Source organism: Dromiciops gliroides, chromosome 4 (assembly GCF_019393635.1).
Source record: "Dromiciops gliroides isolate mDroGli1 chromosome 4, mDroGli1.pri, whole genome shotgun sequence".
NCBI lineage: Eukaryota > Metazoa > Chordata > Mammalia > Microbiotheria > Microbiotheriidae > Dromiciops > Dromiciops gliroides.
The window spans coordinates 353,578,032-353,597,702 of NC_057864.1; the positions used below are offsets into that span (position 1 = coordinate 353,578,032).

A 19,671-nucleotide genomic window follows, 5' to 3' on the forward strand; every position below is an offset into this window, starting at 1 on the left:
AAAGATCATAGATTCTAGGTTGAAAGCATGAGTTTTTATAGTTTAAGTTCAGAAAAGCACTTTAATATGCATCCTCTCATTTGATCCCCAAATTAATCCTCCAGCCAGGTCACTCATTCTTGGGGCATCTCTTAGGCCCCAAATTCAGAATGTTGATAGTTCACCAAATTAGAACCTTCTAATACTGAGAAAATTAAGATGAGGAGTTTTATTCATAGCATTTACTATTCTATGGATTTTTAAAATGGCAAGTCAAGAATTTGCACGGAATGCCTACGGATTAGTAATTTTAAGCTCCACCCCCTATAGGCACACCATGTCCGATGTTGTATCATCAGAATTTTGCTACATTACTGTAGGGTTTGGTTCCAGTGTATTAAAAATGTTATTCTGAAAGGAAGGTGTTTGACGCAGTATCACCCAGGCTATGGTTGTCTCTCTGTCTCTCTCTTTCTCTCTTTTAATCCAAAGTCTACTTTTAAGCTTTTCTGTAAGTATACATAAAAGGAAGCAATTCTAGGAGACAGATCTAGCTAATAAATTTTCAACTTGCTGTATGGACAACTTTCATAGTGATTCACGTGCCATTTTGAAATATGTAAACTAAGGGAGAATTTAGTCATAGTTGGAATTTCACTCATTCTTTGAAGTAATACATAGGACCTAGTCTTCAGCTCTTCTACTCTTTCCTTGCAACTCTAGAAATTTATATGGTATTCTTGAATCAAAAGGCCAGAGGACCAGAGACACAATGAACCTGATTATCATGATTATGAATCCCCATACCTGAAGGAGAAACTGTTCTCTTATAAGTTCTCAGTGGTTTAGCAAGTGCCCCAAAACCATTCACTCTGAATTTAACTTTTTGTGTATGCAAAAAATAGGTTAGAGAAGAACCAATGAATTTTTCCTAAAATATTTCTTAACATGGACTCGATATAAAATTCTTAAGCTGAACAGACCATCTTTCTACCTTGGTAACTGAAAAAGAAATATCTCATCTGGAAAGAGCCATTAAGGTAGTTTCTATGCATAAGAATTAACTATTAGGTGGTTTACTATTCTTCAATCATCTGGTCTTTTTCTAGACAGTGAAAAATCAGTTTTTAATGAATTTAGCAATTTGCTCTATAGTTTTCCTCCTATAAAGCAATGAGTTATGATATCATTCAGGCAAGTAAGATAAATCTCTCACTTGACGATGGCTGATTTATAACAAGGTATTGTAGTTTGAATATTCATGTTACAAAAAGTTCTTTTAAACATGAATGATATGTAATGACATCTATAACTCACTTCTATCCTTTTACTTCTGTTCACTGAAACATGGATGCATTTCTTTCTTCTTTAACCTTTCTCTTCTTAATTTATGATTTCTGGAGATGGAAAATATAGTTATGTATGCAGTGAGGTGTGTGTTATGTGTATATTTATGTGATTATATCACTGTAATCACTGCATCTGATTAGATTTTGACTGGAGTAGAGCAAGATTAAAATTTGGGGATCTGGAATAAAACACTTCAATTATCACAAATCCTGAGTGAGTAAATAAGTGATATAAAAACCTCATGTGGTAATGATAGAAATCTGGGGAAGGGGAAAGGAAAATATTTTCCTTTTTTGTTTCAGGACTAAGATGTAATTTTCTTGAAAACTATGGCATAGTTAGCGTTTCATCTGTCATGAATTAATTAATCACATTAATTTTGGCACAAGTACAAATCTGTCAGATGATATTTTGATGAATTGGTCACTTTGATGAAATGTCTATCTTTGAATGACAACAATTCATCTTAAGCAAAAAAAAACTTTCCCTGATATAGTCCATCAATCATAAGCTATTCCCTAGCTTATCTAGGGTTCATTTCCATTCAACTCAGAATGAAACCTGTGATTTTTGAGAGGAAATTAATAAGATATCTCATAAGCAGGAGGATTCCATCTACCAATTATTTGAAAGGGAATTGATGCTCAATTTTATGTCGATGTGGATGTAAAATATTTCCCTTCATCCATTATCCCTCTCAACTAGACAATTCACCATTCCTTAAACACACCCCATACCTTTCTTCCTGTGTGCTTTTTTCTTTGGCTCTTCTATCCATTTGAAATAGTGTGCTGACTCTTCAAGTTCCAGAACCACAACTGGCAACATGGCTAAACACACTAAGAAGGTTGGAATTGTTGGTAAATATGGAACACGTTATGGTGCATCCCTCAGAAAAATGGTGAAGAAAATTGAAATTAGCCAGCATGCCAAGTATACCTGCTCCTTCTGTGGCAAGACCAAAATGAAGAGACAAGCTGTGGGTAGCTGGTGGTGCATGGACCTACAATACCACCTCTGCAGTTACAGTCAAATCTACCATCAGAAGACTGAAGGAATTAAAAGACCAGTAAAATCTTCTCCCCATCAAATATCTATAGCCCATAGTCCAACAATAAATGGGTTAATTTATGGAATAATAATAATAAAAAAGAAATAGTGTGCCTGCCCCTAAGTCTCCAACTTTTTGTATTGGAATCCCATCTGATATTAGATTTCCAACTTGAATAACACCTCTTATATAAATGCATACCTGACTCACAATCTTTCCTTTCTCTGAATCACAATAGCACTTTACCTAGCATAACCTTAGTTCTGTCTCTCTTTGCCTCTGCCTGGACTATTAATCTTAATTGTGCTCCCTAACTCAATTCTCTCCACTCTGTCATTCATTCCCCAAAGATCTGTTTATATATATGTGTGTGTGTGTGTGTGTGTGTGTGTGTGTGTGTGTGTGTGTGTGTGTGTATGTATATGTATATGTGTGCATGTATGTGTATATGTATATAAATATATAAAATTCCCCCCTAAAGGACAGATATGACCATGGCATTCTCCTTTTCAATAAACTCCAATGACTTCCTCTTGATTCTAGAACCAAATATATGATTCTTTGTCAATTAAAACTCTTCGCACATTTATCTTATTCCACCTTTTTTTTTCGTGAGTCAACTAGGGTTAAGTGACTTGCCCAGGGTCACACAGCTAGTAAGTGTTAAGTGTCTGAGGTTGGATTTGAACTCAGGTCCTCCTGAATCCAGGGCCAGTGCTCTATCCACTGCGCCACCTAGCTGCCCCCTTATTCTACTGCTGGTGACAGAAGCTAATTCAATATTTGAGTACCAGTGTGAGAGATTTGTGCAGAAGTCCCATGGCCAACATAATGAGAATAATGAAAGCTAGCAATTATATAGTACTGTAAGTTTATCAAACTATTATATAAATATTATCTCATTTTAGTCTCCTAAGAACACATTTTAAAGCTGAAGAAACTGAGAATTGGAGCTGTTAAGTGACTTGCCTAGGGTTACACAGCTATCAAGCATTGGAAGCATAATTTGAACTCAGGTCTTCCTGCTCTCAATTCTAGAACGTCATACATACTAACTAGTTGCATCTAATGTTATACTTGAGCCTCTTAAGACTTCAAAAGTAGATATAAGTGACTCAGTTAAGAATCATGAAAAAAAGGAGAAAGAGACTACTCAAGGCTTAAATCCATACTGAACCTCCAAAAGATTTGAAACCAGGAATTGAGGCAGGAAAGTGCAGTCCAAAACTAGCCACCTCATTTGGATTAGTAACTGTATCAGCAGCCAGATAAATAATCATAGCCTATCCAGTTCATCCCAGGGTACCACAGGAGACTGACACTGACTCTCTCTCTCTCTCTCTCTCTCTCTCTCTCTCTCTCTCTCTCTCTCTCTCTCTCTCTCTTCCTCCCTTCCCCCTCCTTCTGACTTGAATAAAATTAATTTTCTACCAAAATTATTTGTCTATATAATGTTGATGGTTCCATCTCCAGTCTGTACTCAGTGATTTCTAAATGAAACAAGTCATCATAGTTGTTTGTTTTGTTCCTTTTATATTTTTTTCCATTTTGAGACTGATAGTAAAATTTTGAACTTCATTAACCCTCCTAGCAACTTAGGAGTATAATGAAAATGCTTCTGAAGGATCCCTTTAACCTGTGATTTGGATGAAAATGAAACTCAAACAAAAATGGACTCAGAAGTAGACAGTGCATAGACTTATGAGGTATATAAGCATAAAACACATCAATTTCATGGAGTTCTGTGATGCAAGAATCATCACTTGGGGATGCAAAGCTGTATTTGGGATTTATACTCATTGGAGAAAAGAGCAGGTGTAACCTTAAACCTTTCATTTAATTTTATTTTTATACCTTTCATAAACAAGTCAGTTAACAAATAGTCATGCTACTTAGTGAACCTTTTATTTCACTGTACATCTCACATCAATAACACTGAATGCTCAACCACATCATCCTGTGGATAAAAATGTGTGTTTGTATGGGGTGGGGGGAGGGTATTTAAACAGCCTGGAGACTTTCCTATCCTTCCCTTTCATTAGCTGGCCTTTCCATTCACCACATATTCCTCTGGGCTGCCTGATCTACCTGCCAATCATCTTAATGAGATGCACCTGGTCAATTAATTTAGCAATAATAGAACTTTCACAGACAGAAGCTGCATTCCAATAATGCAAAGGGTTTTGAGGTAGGCACAGAGGCAATCAAACCTTGATATTGGCATATGGGAGCGATAGGCTTAGTGACAGACAAGAAGCCGTGAAAAAGGAACCAGTTTGCTCAGGTACAAGCTGTCCCCCCTCTCCCTCCTCATTTACTTTATTTATTTAATTATTTGGGAAATGGCAGTTGGCCAGTTTAAATGGAGATGAGAGGAAACCTACAGAGAAAGGCCAGCAGCTTCCTTCTTGAAATCTGCCTCATTGATATGAAAGAAAAAGCAAAGATGCTGGCCACTGAGGTCGGGATACTACACCAGTTGTGTTACTAAAGGTGGGAGAGAGGTTAGAGAGGGGGCGAAGCTGAGGAGAAAAACTACTATGGAGGAAAATAAAATGAAAAATAGATTAATAACATTGAATCCTTAGGGAGATGATTCATATTTGTTGTGGTTTTTTCATACGATTTATTCTAGTGATATTAAATATACATATGCTGGTCATAAAAGATTTACAGTGTTGCTACTTTGGCTGATTATTATACTCACAAGATATGGTAAATACATGATATTATACATTCTCTCATTCCAGTGTCCAGAAAAGCAGCACAAGGTAATCATATTAAATATGATAATCCATAAGACTAGATCGCAAAAGAATAAACCTGGAAGCATTTTTCAAAGTGAGGCCCAGGGCCTGTCACTTCACATACTACTGACATGTACTTAGCTCTATGGTGAAAGGCAACCAGAGTTTCAGATTACCAAATGCTAATAAATATGAGAAAATGAATGACTTTGCCAACTGAGCCCAGAGAGAGAATTTAGATATGCAGAATTTAATTATCCTCATTAGAATTAGTCAAGGAGGAAAACCTGCATTCTTATGAGAAGTGGGATATGGTTTTTAATGACCACAAGAGATCATATTTGGGTTGTGGAAATCATCTGCAAGGCAGCTTATTTAGTAACATTGTATCTACTGTCCCTGGGGCATTTTAGTATTTGGGGAAATGCTATCAAATGAGTCTAAGTTTCTTTTGACTGTGTCCCATCCAAAAACCAATCAAGCTTGGCCCCGTTTAGCTCACAGAACTTAATGAGCACAGTGGCATAAAACTCACATTATGCCTATTTTCAGTGTTTTAACACTGTCCAGCTACAGTTTTATCCAAATTAACCTTGAAGACATACTTTTTACCAATTATAAATGAGCAGCACAAACTCCTATTTCACAATATTGTCTCTAAAACATGCAACATGGGACCACATGTATTTTTTTCCCACTGAGGGAAAAGCACATAAAGACTCCTCATGGCTTCCATTTTCTCTAACACTTGAGGAATTTTATGTTACCAATGATAGATTTCAGGGCATCTGTGAATTTGATGGGGAAAAAAATACAACTTATTTTCTCAATGCCTACCAGAATTTTGTCATTTCCTTCAATTAACAATGTATGTAAGAGGGGCAGCTAGATGGCACAGTGGATAAAGCACCAGCCCTGGATTCAGGAGTACCTGAGTTCAAATGCGGCCTCAGACACTTTACACTTACTAGCTGTGTGACCCTGGGCAAGTCACTTAACCCTCATTACCCCACAAAAACAAAACAAAACAATGTATGTAAGGAACATGGTTTTGAGAACTAGTTCATAGGCTTCACCAGACTGCCAAAGAGGCCTTCTCTCTGTCTCTCTGTCTCTGTCTCTCTGTCTCTCTGACTCTCTCTCTCTCTCTCTCTCTCTCTCTCTCTCTCTCTCTCTCTCTCTCTCTCTCTCTCTCTCTTTTTTTAGTGAGGCAGGTAGTGATAAGCATCTGAGGTCAGAGTTGAACTCAGGTACTCCTGAATCCAGAGCTGGTGCTCTATCCACTGTGCCACCTAGCTGCCCCCCTCTCTGTGTCTCTCTTAATCTCCCTCTGTCTCTCTTAATCTTTCTCTGTCTCTCTATGTCTCTGTCTCTGTTAATCTCCCTCTTTCTCTCTTAATCTCTCAATCTCTCTCTCTCTCTCTCTCTCTCTCTCTCTCTCTCTCTCTCTCTCTCTCTCTCTCTCTCTCACACACACACACACACACACACACCTGACTTAAAATGTCCCCCTCATACCAGCTCACCAGAATTCTCAACAGCTAAGAGTTATAAGTACTTGGGATCTTCTCTCCTCATATTTCCTGGTCTCTATATCTGCTCCAGGATTAGCACCACATTTGCAATTCTTCTTTCTAATAATCTTATTCTTCTTTCTAATAATCTTATTGGTAAGAACAGGGATATGCATGGTTTCTTCATTTTTCATAGGATCCCAGTCACTCATTACTTTATACTCTAGTTTCAATAGCTACTACTATTGTGGTTAAAGCCACTATCCTCTCTTTTAAGGAATATCAGAAATCTGAGTCTAAAATCAATGGAAAGAAAGATAAGAATAAAGAAATCTTGGGGCTTATGAGCTAAATCCTCTGGAAAGTAGCCCAGATGGAGTTCTACATTCACAAATTTTTACAACTCGAGTGCATTCCATTACAGTAATATGCTACAGTTTTTTTGTGCATTCCCAATTGATGTGTACCCACTTTCCTCCCAGATTTTGTCACAACAAGTGTTGTTATGAATATTCTTTTATATGTGGGACCTTTCATTATATCTTTGACTGCCTTATGACATATACCCATCAGTAGGATTTCTTAATCAAAATATATCAAGTTTATTGACTAATATTCTAAATTTCTTCATAAATTTCTTTATAAAATAATGGTTGGATGAATTCAGAATTCTAGCAAGCATATACTAGAGCACTAATATTCTCACACACCATTAAATATTTATGGTTTCTGATTTTTATAATCTTTATAATTTGCTGTGTATGTATTGAAAATATAATAGTTTTAATTTGCATTTCCCTTATTATTAGTGATTTGAAGCAATTTTCTTCATGGTTGTTAATAGTTTGTGACTCTTTTTTTCAAATTTTATTTGGTTGTATCCTTTGACTACTTCTCCATTGAGGAATAGCTATTTTTATTACATTTATCTTAATTCCCTAAATGCTTAACTATTTGAATTTTAACAATGATTTTGTACAAATATTTCCACACCCACACATACACCTTTATTGGGGGGGGCAGGCCATGAAGGTTAAATGACTTGCCCAGGGTCACACAGCTAATAAGTGTTAAATGTCTGGGGCCAGATTTGAACTTAGGTCCTTCTGAATTCAGGACCGGTGCTTTATCCACTGTACCACCTAGCTGCCCCTATGCACATACACCATTAACGGTTTTCCATTGTATCCTAGTAGTATTACTTTTATTCATGCAATAGGTATTTAATTTTACATAGTTGAAATTACACACATCCTCTACTGGTAGCTTCTAAATGCCAAGAGAAAGTGAGAAAGGACCCAAGCAGGTTGGATGGACCCCTTTTGACCAACTAACAGTAAGACATTGTCAAAAATTATACAGAATGGAGGAGTTGTGATTTTCATTAAAATAGAGAACATGCCATTTGATGATATTACAGATCCACTTAAGTATAATCTCCACTAATCTCTAAATGTTTAAGAAATTATTCCCTTGCCAGAATTGTAAAGTGTATCCCATCCCCTTCCCATTCTTCCACTAGTGAATTTATAGACATACCCCATGTATTCTTCCTGTTAGTTTTTTGTTTGGTCTGATTTTTGTTGCTCATTTAGGGAGGGGCAATTTTTCTACTTTACTGATTTCTAGAAATATATTACTTAAGTGTCCATTGTGTGGTAGTATGAGTTATGGTACATCTTGATTCAGGGACCCAGTAATATGATTTTCCCTTAACATGACCATTCCCCCTCCTAAGGCTAGTATATTTTGCCTTTGACTCTATGTCCATCCTATCACATTGGATACATAAAATGCTCCAGGGAGCCATACATTTATTCTCCTAGGATAAAAACAGTCTGTAATATACAACCTCCCCTTAGAAAAAGTAATTTTCTAATATGACTATGGACTAAGGTACAAATGAAAAAGTGTCTGTTTATGTCCAATAAGGGTAGAATGTTGAAGTATATTCCCACGGGGGAGATGAAGAAGAAACAAGAGACACACTTTTATTCAACTCAAATATAGGTTCAATGGCAATGCCCAACCAGTTCCACTCTGGATATTGTCTCTTATCTTTTCACTTGAATAACTTCCTAGTTTGTTATCCCCATGGGGGGAAATTTTTTTATGCATTAATTAATGAATACAGTTTAGTCCATGGAATACAAGCCTGGCTCCTAACCTTTATAAATTCCATCAGAAGATGATGACTGGAATTAAAATTAAAATAAATAAATATTTTTTAAATAAAAGAAGATGATGACTAGAGTCAGATTTCTTGACTCCTTCAATCAAATGTTGAAGGCCTCTCTGGCCTGACTTATTCTACACCATAGCATCTTACTTCTCTCTCTGTCTCCCATTACAAAGCTTGCTGATTCATTGTTTTCAGAGTTTTATGAACCTAGGGTGCTCAGACTGCTTCGAGGGTGCTGACAAGGGGCCAACAATATCAAAGCTAGAAATGCAAACCTTTCAGTTGTTTAAGGTGGCTATGTGGGTGGGCTTGTGGTAGTTAGGGTGAGTTTTAGGTAGTTCAACATTTTGCTATTATTTTGGAAAATTTAACCTTGTATAGAAACATTTCTTTTCCCATTTTTTATGTAACTTCAATTACTAGATTTCGCAAATGCTTCTAGTTTGAAGTTTTGAGATGTAAAGGCTATATACTGGAAATAAATATCCCATTATCTAGCTGAACACATGGCCTGGCTCCTTTATGTTTAAATAAAGCCATATTTTGTTTTTAACCTATATTTGACACGCGCTTCTAGTTTAAAGTTTGGGGAGAAAAGACTTTCTATTGGAAATAAACATTCGACTATCTAGAGGACAATATGACCATTAGTATCTCTACCGTTAAATGAGGTTATGTTTTATTTTTTGAATTAGGTTTAAGATCATATTAATAGTAATTTAATGACTAAATTTCCTAAATCACATGAATGGTTTCCATATATTTCTAATTTAATTTTGCATTCATTATGCATGATGACATATAATAGAATGTTTCAATAATAACTATAGTTCAAAATATTACATAGAATATAGATGCACGTTGTGTGTATACATACATATATGTGTGTGTGTGTGTGTATATATACACATCCTCAGAAAAATGATAAATAACCTCTCTTTTCTGCTCTTTTAATTTTCCTTATTCAGTGATAGGAAAAAAGCCTTTCTGAGAATGTGTTCTTACTATTACTGTGATTCTACTATGAAAGTACTTGATTCTCATTTCCATTGCAAGTGTATCTCTAAAGTCATTAATTGGTTCTGCACAAGGACAACTTCAGGTGAAACCATCTCTGGGGTCAGTTAGTTCCATAGCAACAATGTTCTAAATGGAAAGTAATTTGACAGGCAGGCAAAATTCTTACTATAAAACCTTAACGTTTTACTTTCCGGAAGCTAGAAATTATAATGGGACTGAAATGGGCTGGGCTGCATGGAAATAATAACACATACAAGGTGAGGAGACCTAGCACACAAAGTTGATCAGAATGATTTTGAATTTTGCTTCTGGTAAAGGGAGTGATGGGAAATGATGAGAAAAGGAGAAGCCACTGCTTGAAGAAAAATGATATTTCATTGATACCCGGGAAAGGGGTTAGGAAGCGTGAATAATGCTCTTCATCCCAGAATGTTCTAATTTCTAGTTATGCTATGGCTACTGATGATAATGTTAGATGAGTATGGATATGAGTTCTCAAAAGAAAACTGTTTCACTGGTGGTAAAATGAAATTTATCCTGTTAGAGGAGGAGTGTATGTTTAACATTTTTAGTTCTATTGAGAAATAATGAAAGGGTAACTGATTAGAATAGCAGTCCGTAGATTTGGGATCCAAATGTCCTTATTCACAGGCTCATTAACTATCAGAACTGGAATATAACTTGGTGGGCATCTAGTCCAATGCCCTTAATTTAATGATGATGAAACTTTAGTCTTAGAAGTAACCAAAATCACAATTCTCATGGACAGAGGTTGGACTCTAAAAGAGCCATTTGTTCCTCTTTATAACTAGAAACTGGAGGAACAAACCAAACAACTTTGAGAGTTGCAGAAATTAAGCTAAAGTTGTAAAAAACAAAACCAAAAGAACCACTTTTTTTCTTTTCTTATTCTTTTTCCCCCTTTGTTCCAGAAAAGTAGCTAAGTAGAACACTTAATTTGAAGCTTCTTTGTGAATGGAGATGATTATGAATAAACTTCATGAATAGAGTATTTTACATCTCTGTGTTATTTACCAACAGAAATGAAGAAAGCAGACTTCATTTGGCCATGGAACTGAGCTTATCTGGTCACCTGGGATTGGCTGAAGAACTTTATCACAGGAGAACAGACTATAAGGTGGAGTTTGCCTATAATTTTGTAACAATATTATTCTAAAATAAAAGTTGTGTTGGCAGCTTTATGAAAGATATGATTTTATTTCCATTCTTTTTCACAATAGAATCTTCTACCTCATTCTCAGAATTTCTTAAATGTGGGCTCTCATAATCCCATCATTTAGTTTTCAACATTATATATATTATCAAAGATGTAAATATCATAGTAGTATGCTAATGTCACAACGAAACATGCTAACTTCTGTTCCAAATCTAAGCAACTTATATGTCAACTGGAAAAGCTATTCTTCATTTACCACCAGCAGATTCAGAATTATAACAAGGAATTCTGGTACTTGTAGGGATATAAGCATCTAAGCTTTGACTAGGCCTGTTTATGATGGAAGTAAGCTGGTGACTAGAAGTATGAGTATGCTGAATAACTCAGGATCTGAGGCATTAATAATAACTGACATTTGGGGCAGCTAGGTCACGCAGTGGATAAAGCACTGGCCCTGGATTCAGGAGGACCTGAGTTCAAATTCGGCCTCAAACACTTGACACTTACTAGCTGTGTGACCCTGGGCAAGTCACTTAACCCTTATTGCCTTGCAAAAAATTAATAATAATATTAATAACTGACATTTACAATACAGATGTTAGAATCTACATATTTTTTACATATAATAAGTCTAATTTGATCCTCACAGCAACTATGGCTGGTAGGTGGAAGAGGTATTTTATCCCCATTTTACAAATAAGTCAACGGAATCTAAGAGAGGTTGGGTGGATTTCCCCTCATAATCTTTTTCATGTGCCAGAAGCAGGATTAGAATCTAGGTCTTCCCAATTCCAGGTCCAGTATTCTATCTACTACACTAAGATGTCTCTCTTTGTGCTTTATTTGATAGGCTGAGGTAGAGGAGACTGATCCAAGACACTAAATTTATTGAGGAGAAAAGGGAGTGAACTGGTGGTTTACAATGGACATAAACAAGGATCTGGATTGGTAGTATAAATTATAAAAGAGGAGAGATGTTTACAGAGAGATGGGAACAGAGGGAGGGTCTGAAAGTAATGCAATGGGAAACAAAGAGCATAAAAGTCCTCCTAACTGGCTGTCAAGAAGCATGATTGAGGAAGTAATAGCATTGTAGAAAGTGCCAAGAGATAAAGTGTCTTCAGGATAAACTAAATTTCAGGGAGTACCAGAAAATGTAAGGAATGTAAGAGAAAAGTATCTTAGATTATAAACTTAAAGTTTTAAGTGATTTAGGGATCACTTAATTTAACTTTATTTTATAGAGAAGGAAAGTAAGGTTCAGAAAAGTGAACACTTGCCCAAGGTCACATAGCTAGTAAATACCTTTTAAATCCATTGATATGTCTACTTTATTTCAGAACAGAAGAGCATTCCTGAGGATTCAAAAAAAGGAATGGCAGAACATGATAAGAACTAGATTGTATCAGGACTGAGTTTACTATTGAGGGTAGAGGAGAGGGATATCTGCTATCAGGGACCCTAGACTGCATCCTTCACTGCCATTCCACCTGTCTCATACCCTTAATTGACAGTTTTGTTGTTCCCTGAGTCACAAATGATGATCCTGTTTTCAGAATTGTCATGATACCTGTTTATACTTATAATTTATGTCATGTTCTATTTAATACTATTTTGATTTAAGTACATACCTTACTTCTCTCCCCTTTGAGATCACACCATTATTGAAGACAGGATATGTCTTCTTTACCATTGTATCTCCATTAGGACCTAGCACATAGTGCATTGCACCATGTACTATTAAATGAATACATGAAATTTTATTTATTTGATTTTATTTCTATCAACATAGAGTCATATTAGATGGTGTCATACATCCAGAGGTGACCTGAAGAAGTCACCTGATACATTCATCCAGGCAGTAAAGGCAAAACTAAAATATTCTGGATTGTATATCTCTTGTTATTAAAGGTTCCTGTGAAAAGTTGGTCAAATCCATAAACAGCTTCACTGTTTAGCATTCTTCTTTGTCACATTTGAATTACTCATGAAAACATTTAATATTTCAATAAATATGGGTAATAACTGTTCTCTCCTTTTTGTCCTTTCTTCTGATTACTTTGCATTTTAAAGAGAATAATCAGGTAAGCCCTCTTTCCCTCCAATCTGTTTTATTGGAGCACTTTCTTAGTACTAGACATGGAACTTCTTGTTCTCGGGAGAGGAATCTGCTCTAACTCAGCACTGAAGGACTTGAATGATGGGATTGCAGTATTATCCTAAAGCAGAAATACTACAGTACTAATTCAGAATACCCATCTCTTTCCTCAAAGCCAGAGTGCATGTGTCCAGCTCCAAGAAAAGTTGATCAATTCAGCAGATAAGAAGGGGTCCCATGATTAACCCAATTTATATTAACTATCTATTACTATTATGGAGAGAGCATGGTGCACTGGGAAAAAATGCTGAATGTGCAGTCAAATAAACTGATTTCAGATCCTGGGATTTCTACTTATCACATCTGTGGCCTTCATCAATTTACCTACCCTAAGGCTAGTTCTCCTCCCTTTTAAGGCAAGGGGGTTGGTCTCCCAGATTGCTAGAAATATATGATGCTATAATCCTACCTGTCTAAACTAAAGGTTACTTATATAGTAATCCCTACTCCTTGAACCTTCCTTGAATTTTGTTGTTGTTGTTATTTTTGACACAATAATTTCTGTTCTTTTCTTTATGACCTCGATGGCTTCTCCATATTACTTTATGATGTGCATACCAGGCTGGACCACTATATTTTAACAAAGTCCAGTTCTTCCTTTTTATATAAATACTGCACCTACTAGCCTAGTTGCAGAAATATATTGCCTTCTTCAAGAAGAGACAAAAAGTCTTTGGGACCTTTGTCCCAAAGATATGATATGTGAGGTCTTCCACAATATCTCCTAACCTAAACTCAGAACTAGATCAATATTCCCTAAAGAATTGATATGTCCTGAAGATCACATAGTATATTTCTAGAAAGATGCAGGCTTATAAGGTCAACCACACTGGGAGGGGAAAAGGGACAACATGCGAAGAACATAGTTTCTATAACTGTTGAATATCCATTAGTATGGCCCCAGAATCCCAAAGAATTTTACCAACCTCTATGTTTCTCTAGTTTTATCTGACAGTATTCAAGATTAATGTATTTCATCCATTTAATTCATTGAGCATTTATTAACCATCTTTGGTTGTTCAAGTACTTTACAAGGCATGGGGATAAAAGACAAAAATAAAATAGCTCCTGCTCTCAATTAATTTACATTATGTTAGGGGAAATTGCACATACATCTACAAGTTAATATAAATTATAATGGGGATAAATCAAGGGAGCCACTAAATATTTTGGATTGGAATACCTTCCCTGTAACTGTGTATGGGTTCACTAGTTCCATGAGGAGAGATGTGCTCTACATCAGCACTAAAGGACTTGTACTGTGAGATTGCTATAGTTTATACATGATAAAAAATAATTTCATGAAGAAACTAGGAACTGAGGAGTTCAGGAAGGCCTCATGTTGGCAATGGGACTTGAGATGAGATTTGCAAAAAACTAGCATTTTGAATAGGGAAAAGTGAAGAGGTACCGTATTTGAGACATGGGAGACATGTGTCTGTTGCTCCAGCTTTCTTTATCTAACTAAATATAAAACCTGCGTAGCACTTGGAGTTTGAGAGCTCTAGTCATTGTGCCATTATTGTTTGGACAGAGCCATTTTTATGGGAGCTGTTATTTATACAGAATCATTCCCATACACAAATGGGAGCCCATTGGATGACAGTGAGGTGGAAAGAAGATGTGCCCATATCTTCTTGCATCATTACTCTTTGAATGAACAACTGCATTGTTTATATATTATTCAGTGAACCCTTAAATTATATCAACTTGATTGTGAGATTCCATGTTCCTTGTAATCCCAAATCTGCATAGCACAAGGAATATTTCAAGGGTTGTTTAAACTCTTTAATTTCAATCACACCTAAAACTTTTCATATATTTGTATTTCATTTTGACCTAATGAAATAGCTCCTGAAATTCAGGGGATCCATACTACAATTTATTTAACAATTAACAGAGGATGTGGAGTGTGGGTTTTTTTAGTTTGTATTTTCATACTGAACATTCTACAATACACTGAAAAACTAAAGTATTTATTTGAGTGGTACTTGTGACAAGGTTCTGTGACTTCTGATAGCAAAGATCCTAATACCACAGATAGAGGTGTGCCTGAGAGAATGAGGTATGAATTAGATGACACTTTCAGGAAAGTAGCTTTCTCTGACCTTAGGAAATACATTCATCACCATAAAACCCTTCTGAGGTTCTCTGTGCCCATGATTTTGGGAACATTATTGCATGGCCTGAAATAGTTGAATTCTCTAGGGACACACATAAGACAAGAACACAAGGGAAGAGTCACTCCCCAAATACTCTTGCAGTGTTACCAACCAGCACTCTATAAGGTGCTCTCATCAGACATTCTTTCCTCTTTGTCTTCTTCCTTCTCCTTCAAATATAATTCAATCTGCAATAGCAACCTAAATTACTAGGAATCAAGTCCTGCTAAATCTACTAGTTTAGGATTATGGAAGCCTCATGGCCTCATAGGCTATTGGCCACAGGTGCTGCCTCTCTTCTTTTCCATTCTCCTTCTCCTTCCCCTTCCAACTTCCATTCTTTGGTTCTAGTTTGCTCTTTAGAGCCAAAGAGAATAAATTTGATCCCTGTTGTGCAGTATATGACAGCCCTTCAAATACTTGAAGACAATATCGTGTCTCCCATAAGACATCTTTTCTCCAGACTAGATATTTATCCCACTTTTTTCTGTATTTCCAATACTTTATTCAGCATCTGTACATGACAAATGTTTAATAATTGCTTGCTGACAGACTGATTGAGTTCAATTGGTATACATGTGACATGCTCTCAAGTCCCTTCACCACCCTGATTCCCTATTTCAGAATGATCTCCAGCTTATCAAATGCCTTTCTAAAATGTGAGACCTAGAAATAAGCACAGTACTCCAGCTGCGGCCTGATTAGGACAGGGTATAGCAGAATTGTTGCCTCCCAAATTCAGTAAAATTAGCAGTCTTCTTCCCTTTTCCTTCATAATGATGTATAAAGAGATATAGCTAGATTTCCTAGTTCCCAGTTGACTAGATACTAGCATTGAATGGGGACCAATAAAATACATTGTAAGTAATGAAGCCACTGCTCAATTAGCAAATGTAGGAAGTGTTAACTGAGTCATTTAAGGAGTAAGAAGTTGAGGCAAAACTAGGGCAGAGTAAGGAGTTTTGCCCCAGGGCACCAAAATTAAATCCTGATAATACTGTTTTACAGCAAAGTAAAAATGACTGGGATTAGTCCCTAGTTAGTAAAAATAATTGGCTCAAATAGTAAACTACCATATGGTGTGAGCATTATTTCCACCCCCCCTTCCCCCAGCCCCAACCAGTCCCTTGGGCTACAACTTTGGTGAGCTTCCTGCCAAGTATAACCCATCCTTGGCCATACCACAACTCTTGTGGCAACTTCCTTAAAAGTGATGTCTGGGAATCTTTGCTTTCACCTTGAATCGACCTGAAAAGGTATTTCCTGACACTTGTGCAAACATGTGCAAATGCACATATATGCCCCTGCTCTAGGCAACACACACACACACACACACACACACACACAAATATAGATATAGTGATATAGTTATAAGTCTGAAAGGAAAGGCAGCTGGTTGATAGTTAGATGGAAGCAACCTCCATGCTTTTGGAGACTTTCTGGACCTCAGTGCAAGTGTCAGACCTGAGGAAGCTCCTGTGGATTGGAAAGTTGGGGATGCACTTTCTAGGAATTCTGGTAATAGTCTCTGATATAACCCTGTCTCTGAGGGTCTTTCTGAGTAGGTTAACTGACAGGGGGGCTGTCAGTAAAATGCTGTGTCTTGTGTATGTTTTTATTTTCCAGGGAATCTTTTTGGTAATGTCTCCAGCCCTCACTTGGTAATATCCCAGGTCAAATTTTCTAGTCACAGTAGATTCTGTGTTGTTAAAGCCATTCTGGAACATCTTGGGCCATATCTCTGAGAAAGTAATTGACTAAAACTATCCTATCACCTTCTGTAATTATGACAGATGTAACAGTAAAAGAGTTATTTTTGTGATACATCTAGACACCACTGAGATAACCTTGTCTAGACCACTCAGTGGAAACCGTTTTCAAAATAATAGCATCACCCCTTTTAAATTCTTCCCCACCCTGAACTTCTCTGTCTTCCTTTTTATTATACTGTAATATACCTAGGGGTTATAACACAGTCCTGGCTTTCTTGGGAACAGAAGGTTGAAGTTGTTAATAACTCTAAAGTAAAGAACATATAGAAAGTTTTCAGAAACCCTTGCCCCTATGGTGGGGGCAGGGGGGGTGGAGCTAGGTGGCATAGTGGATAAAGCATTGACTCTGGAGTCAAGAAGACCTGAGTTTAAACCTTACCTCAGAAATTTGCTAACTGTGTGACCCTGGGCAAGTCACTACCCCAAATGCCTTAAACATATGGGGACATCTCCAGTTTTCCTGATGCATATCCTGCCACTGGACCCAGATGACTCTGGAGGAGAGAGTAAGATTGGTGACCTTGCATAGTCCTCCCTTAATTAAATCCAAATCATTGCAAGTCATGACATCACCCCAATGTCATGGTCCTCTTCAAGAATGAAGGACAAGCAGGCAGCTAGATGGTTCAGTGAAAAAAGCACCTGCCCTAGATTCAGGAGGACCTGAGTTCAAATCTGGTCTCAGACACTTGACATTTACTAGCTGTGTGACCCTGGGCAAGTCACTTAACCCTCATTGCCCTGAAAAAAAAGAAAAGAAAAAAGGAATTAAGGACAAGCAACAACAATGAGGAGCATGAGTCATCACTAGAAGTCATCACCAAAAATTCATTTTAATATAGTCATAAGAGAGTAAACAGAAATTCCAAGTGATCAAATGGCTTATTTGAATCCACACAGCAAATATATGTTAAAGCTAAAACTTCAATTCTTGGCTTCTCTTTTCAATAGATGAGATACTTTTGTTTAAGGATAGAGCAAACTGTGAAACATATTTTTAAAAGGTTCCAATGAAATTCTTTCTTCTTCTCCTCCTCCTCCTTCTCTTCCTTCTTCTCCTCCTTCTCTCTGTCTCTGTCTGTCTCTGTCTCTCTGTCTCTGTCTCTGTCTCTCTCTCTCTCTCACTCTCTCTTTCTCTCTCTCTCTCTCTCTCTCTCTCTCTCTCTCTCTCTCTCTCTCTCTCTCTCTCTCTCTCTCTCTCTCTCTCTCTCTCTCTCTCACACACACACACACACACACACACACACACATACCTAAAATGATCTTTCTTCCACTACCTACCTCTGTTGGAATCAAGGGTTTTTGTGCCATTGGAATGAGACAATGGATATAAGCACTTCATAAGCCTTAAAGCACTATGTAAGTACTAGGTATCATTATTGTTGTAGTTGTTATTTTTATTATTAGCCTGTAGTCATCAGGCCTCCTGTTTGCTGATGACTTCATTCCCTGAGCCTTTTACTGCACTCCTGCTGAGCTCAAGCAATGTTTATGGAGAAAATAAGGGTGTGCTGGTAAATGTTTAACAGCTGGGATCTCTAGGAAAAAAATGTATGCACACACTTTTATGTTTTAACTGTATTATTAACACTTTCTTAAATCTGGACAATTAACCAAACAATAAACCAAGGCCTAATTTGTATCCAAATGTAAATGTACACACTGAAAATTTAGCAATCAGCTGTAACCATTTAGAGCCTGTTCCACCATATCCCTGATTAGAATCCCTGGAATTTGTTGAATACTAGAGGAAGAACTACCTTCTCCATTATGCTTGGAGATGCTCTCCAAAAAATTGATCATTCCCTTTTAGTATGTATTGTAAGTTAGTACCAAGTTGTATCTTATTCATCTTTGTATCTGAAAATGCCCAAAATAGTGTCTTGCATATAGTAGGGATTTAATAAGTGTTCAATAAAATTGAATTGCTTTTTTTATGGTGATTAAAGATGCAAGATTCAAATATAAGAAAAAACCTCATTGGTGTTATGATGCTATTTAAAGGAAGTGCTATTTTGCCTCTTATTTAAGTAGATAAAATGAATATTTGCAGTCTATTTTTAATTTTTTCCTTCTCTAATAATACTCTTGGATTGATTCATCTATTAATTATGTTACATTTGTAATTTTCTTCCAGTTTTTATGCTATATTTGCCCACATTTAACTTTAACCTAATTTATCATTGTAATTTCTTCAAGCAGCCAGTCATTCTGCATCTTGATCTTGTGTTGCAAAGTTTTAGATACTCATTCAAATGCATATAATAAACCATTTGGACTTAATCTAAATAGGAATGTTCCTAAGGAGAAACACTTTGGTATTTTCACAGTTGTATACAGCTTCATTTCTCCATTACTTAAGAGAATAATCTAAAATGGCACTATGATCTAATTTTTAATATGGGATTCTTAGTGAAGCTTCAATTTGCTATTCTTCAAAATAGGGACAATCTCAGCATCTTCAAATTCATCAGTGCTTTGCACCTGAGTCCCCAGAACAATAAACAGTTAAGTCAACAGTAAACTGACTACGTCAGTTTGCCACAAGAGTTAGCTGTG

At 36.5% G+C, this 19,671-nt stretch overlaps 1 pseudogene; it reads left to right on the forward strand.

Moving 5' to 3' along the window:
• Positions 1 to 2,155: 2,155 nt before the first annotated feature.
• On the forward strand, positions 2,156 to 2,402 carry LOC122726104 (annotated as a pseudogene).
• Positions 2,403 to 19,671: the final 17,269 nt, after the last annotated feature.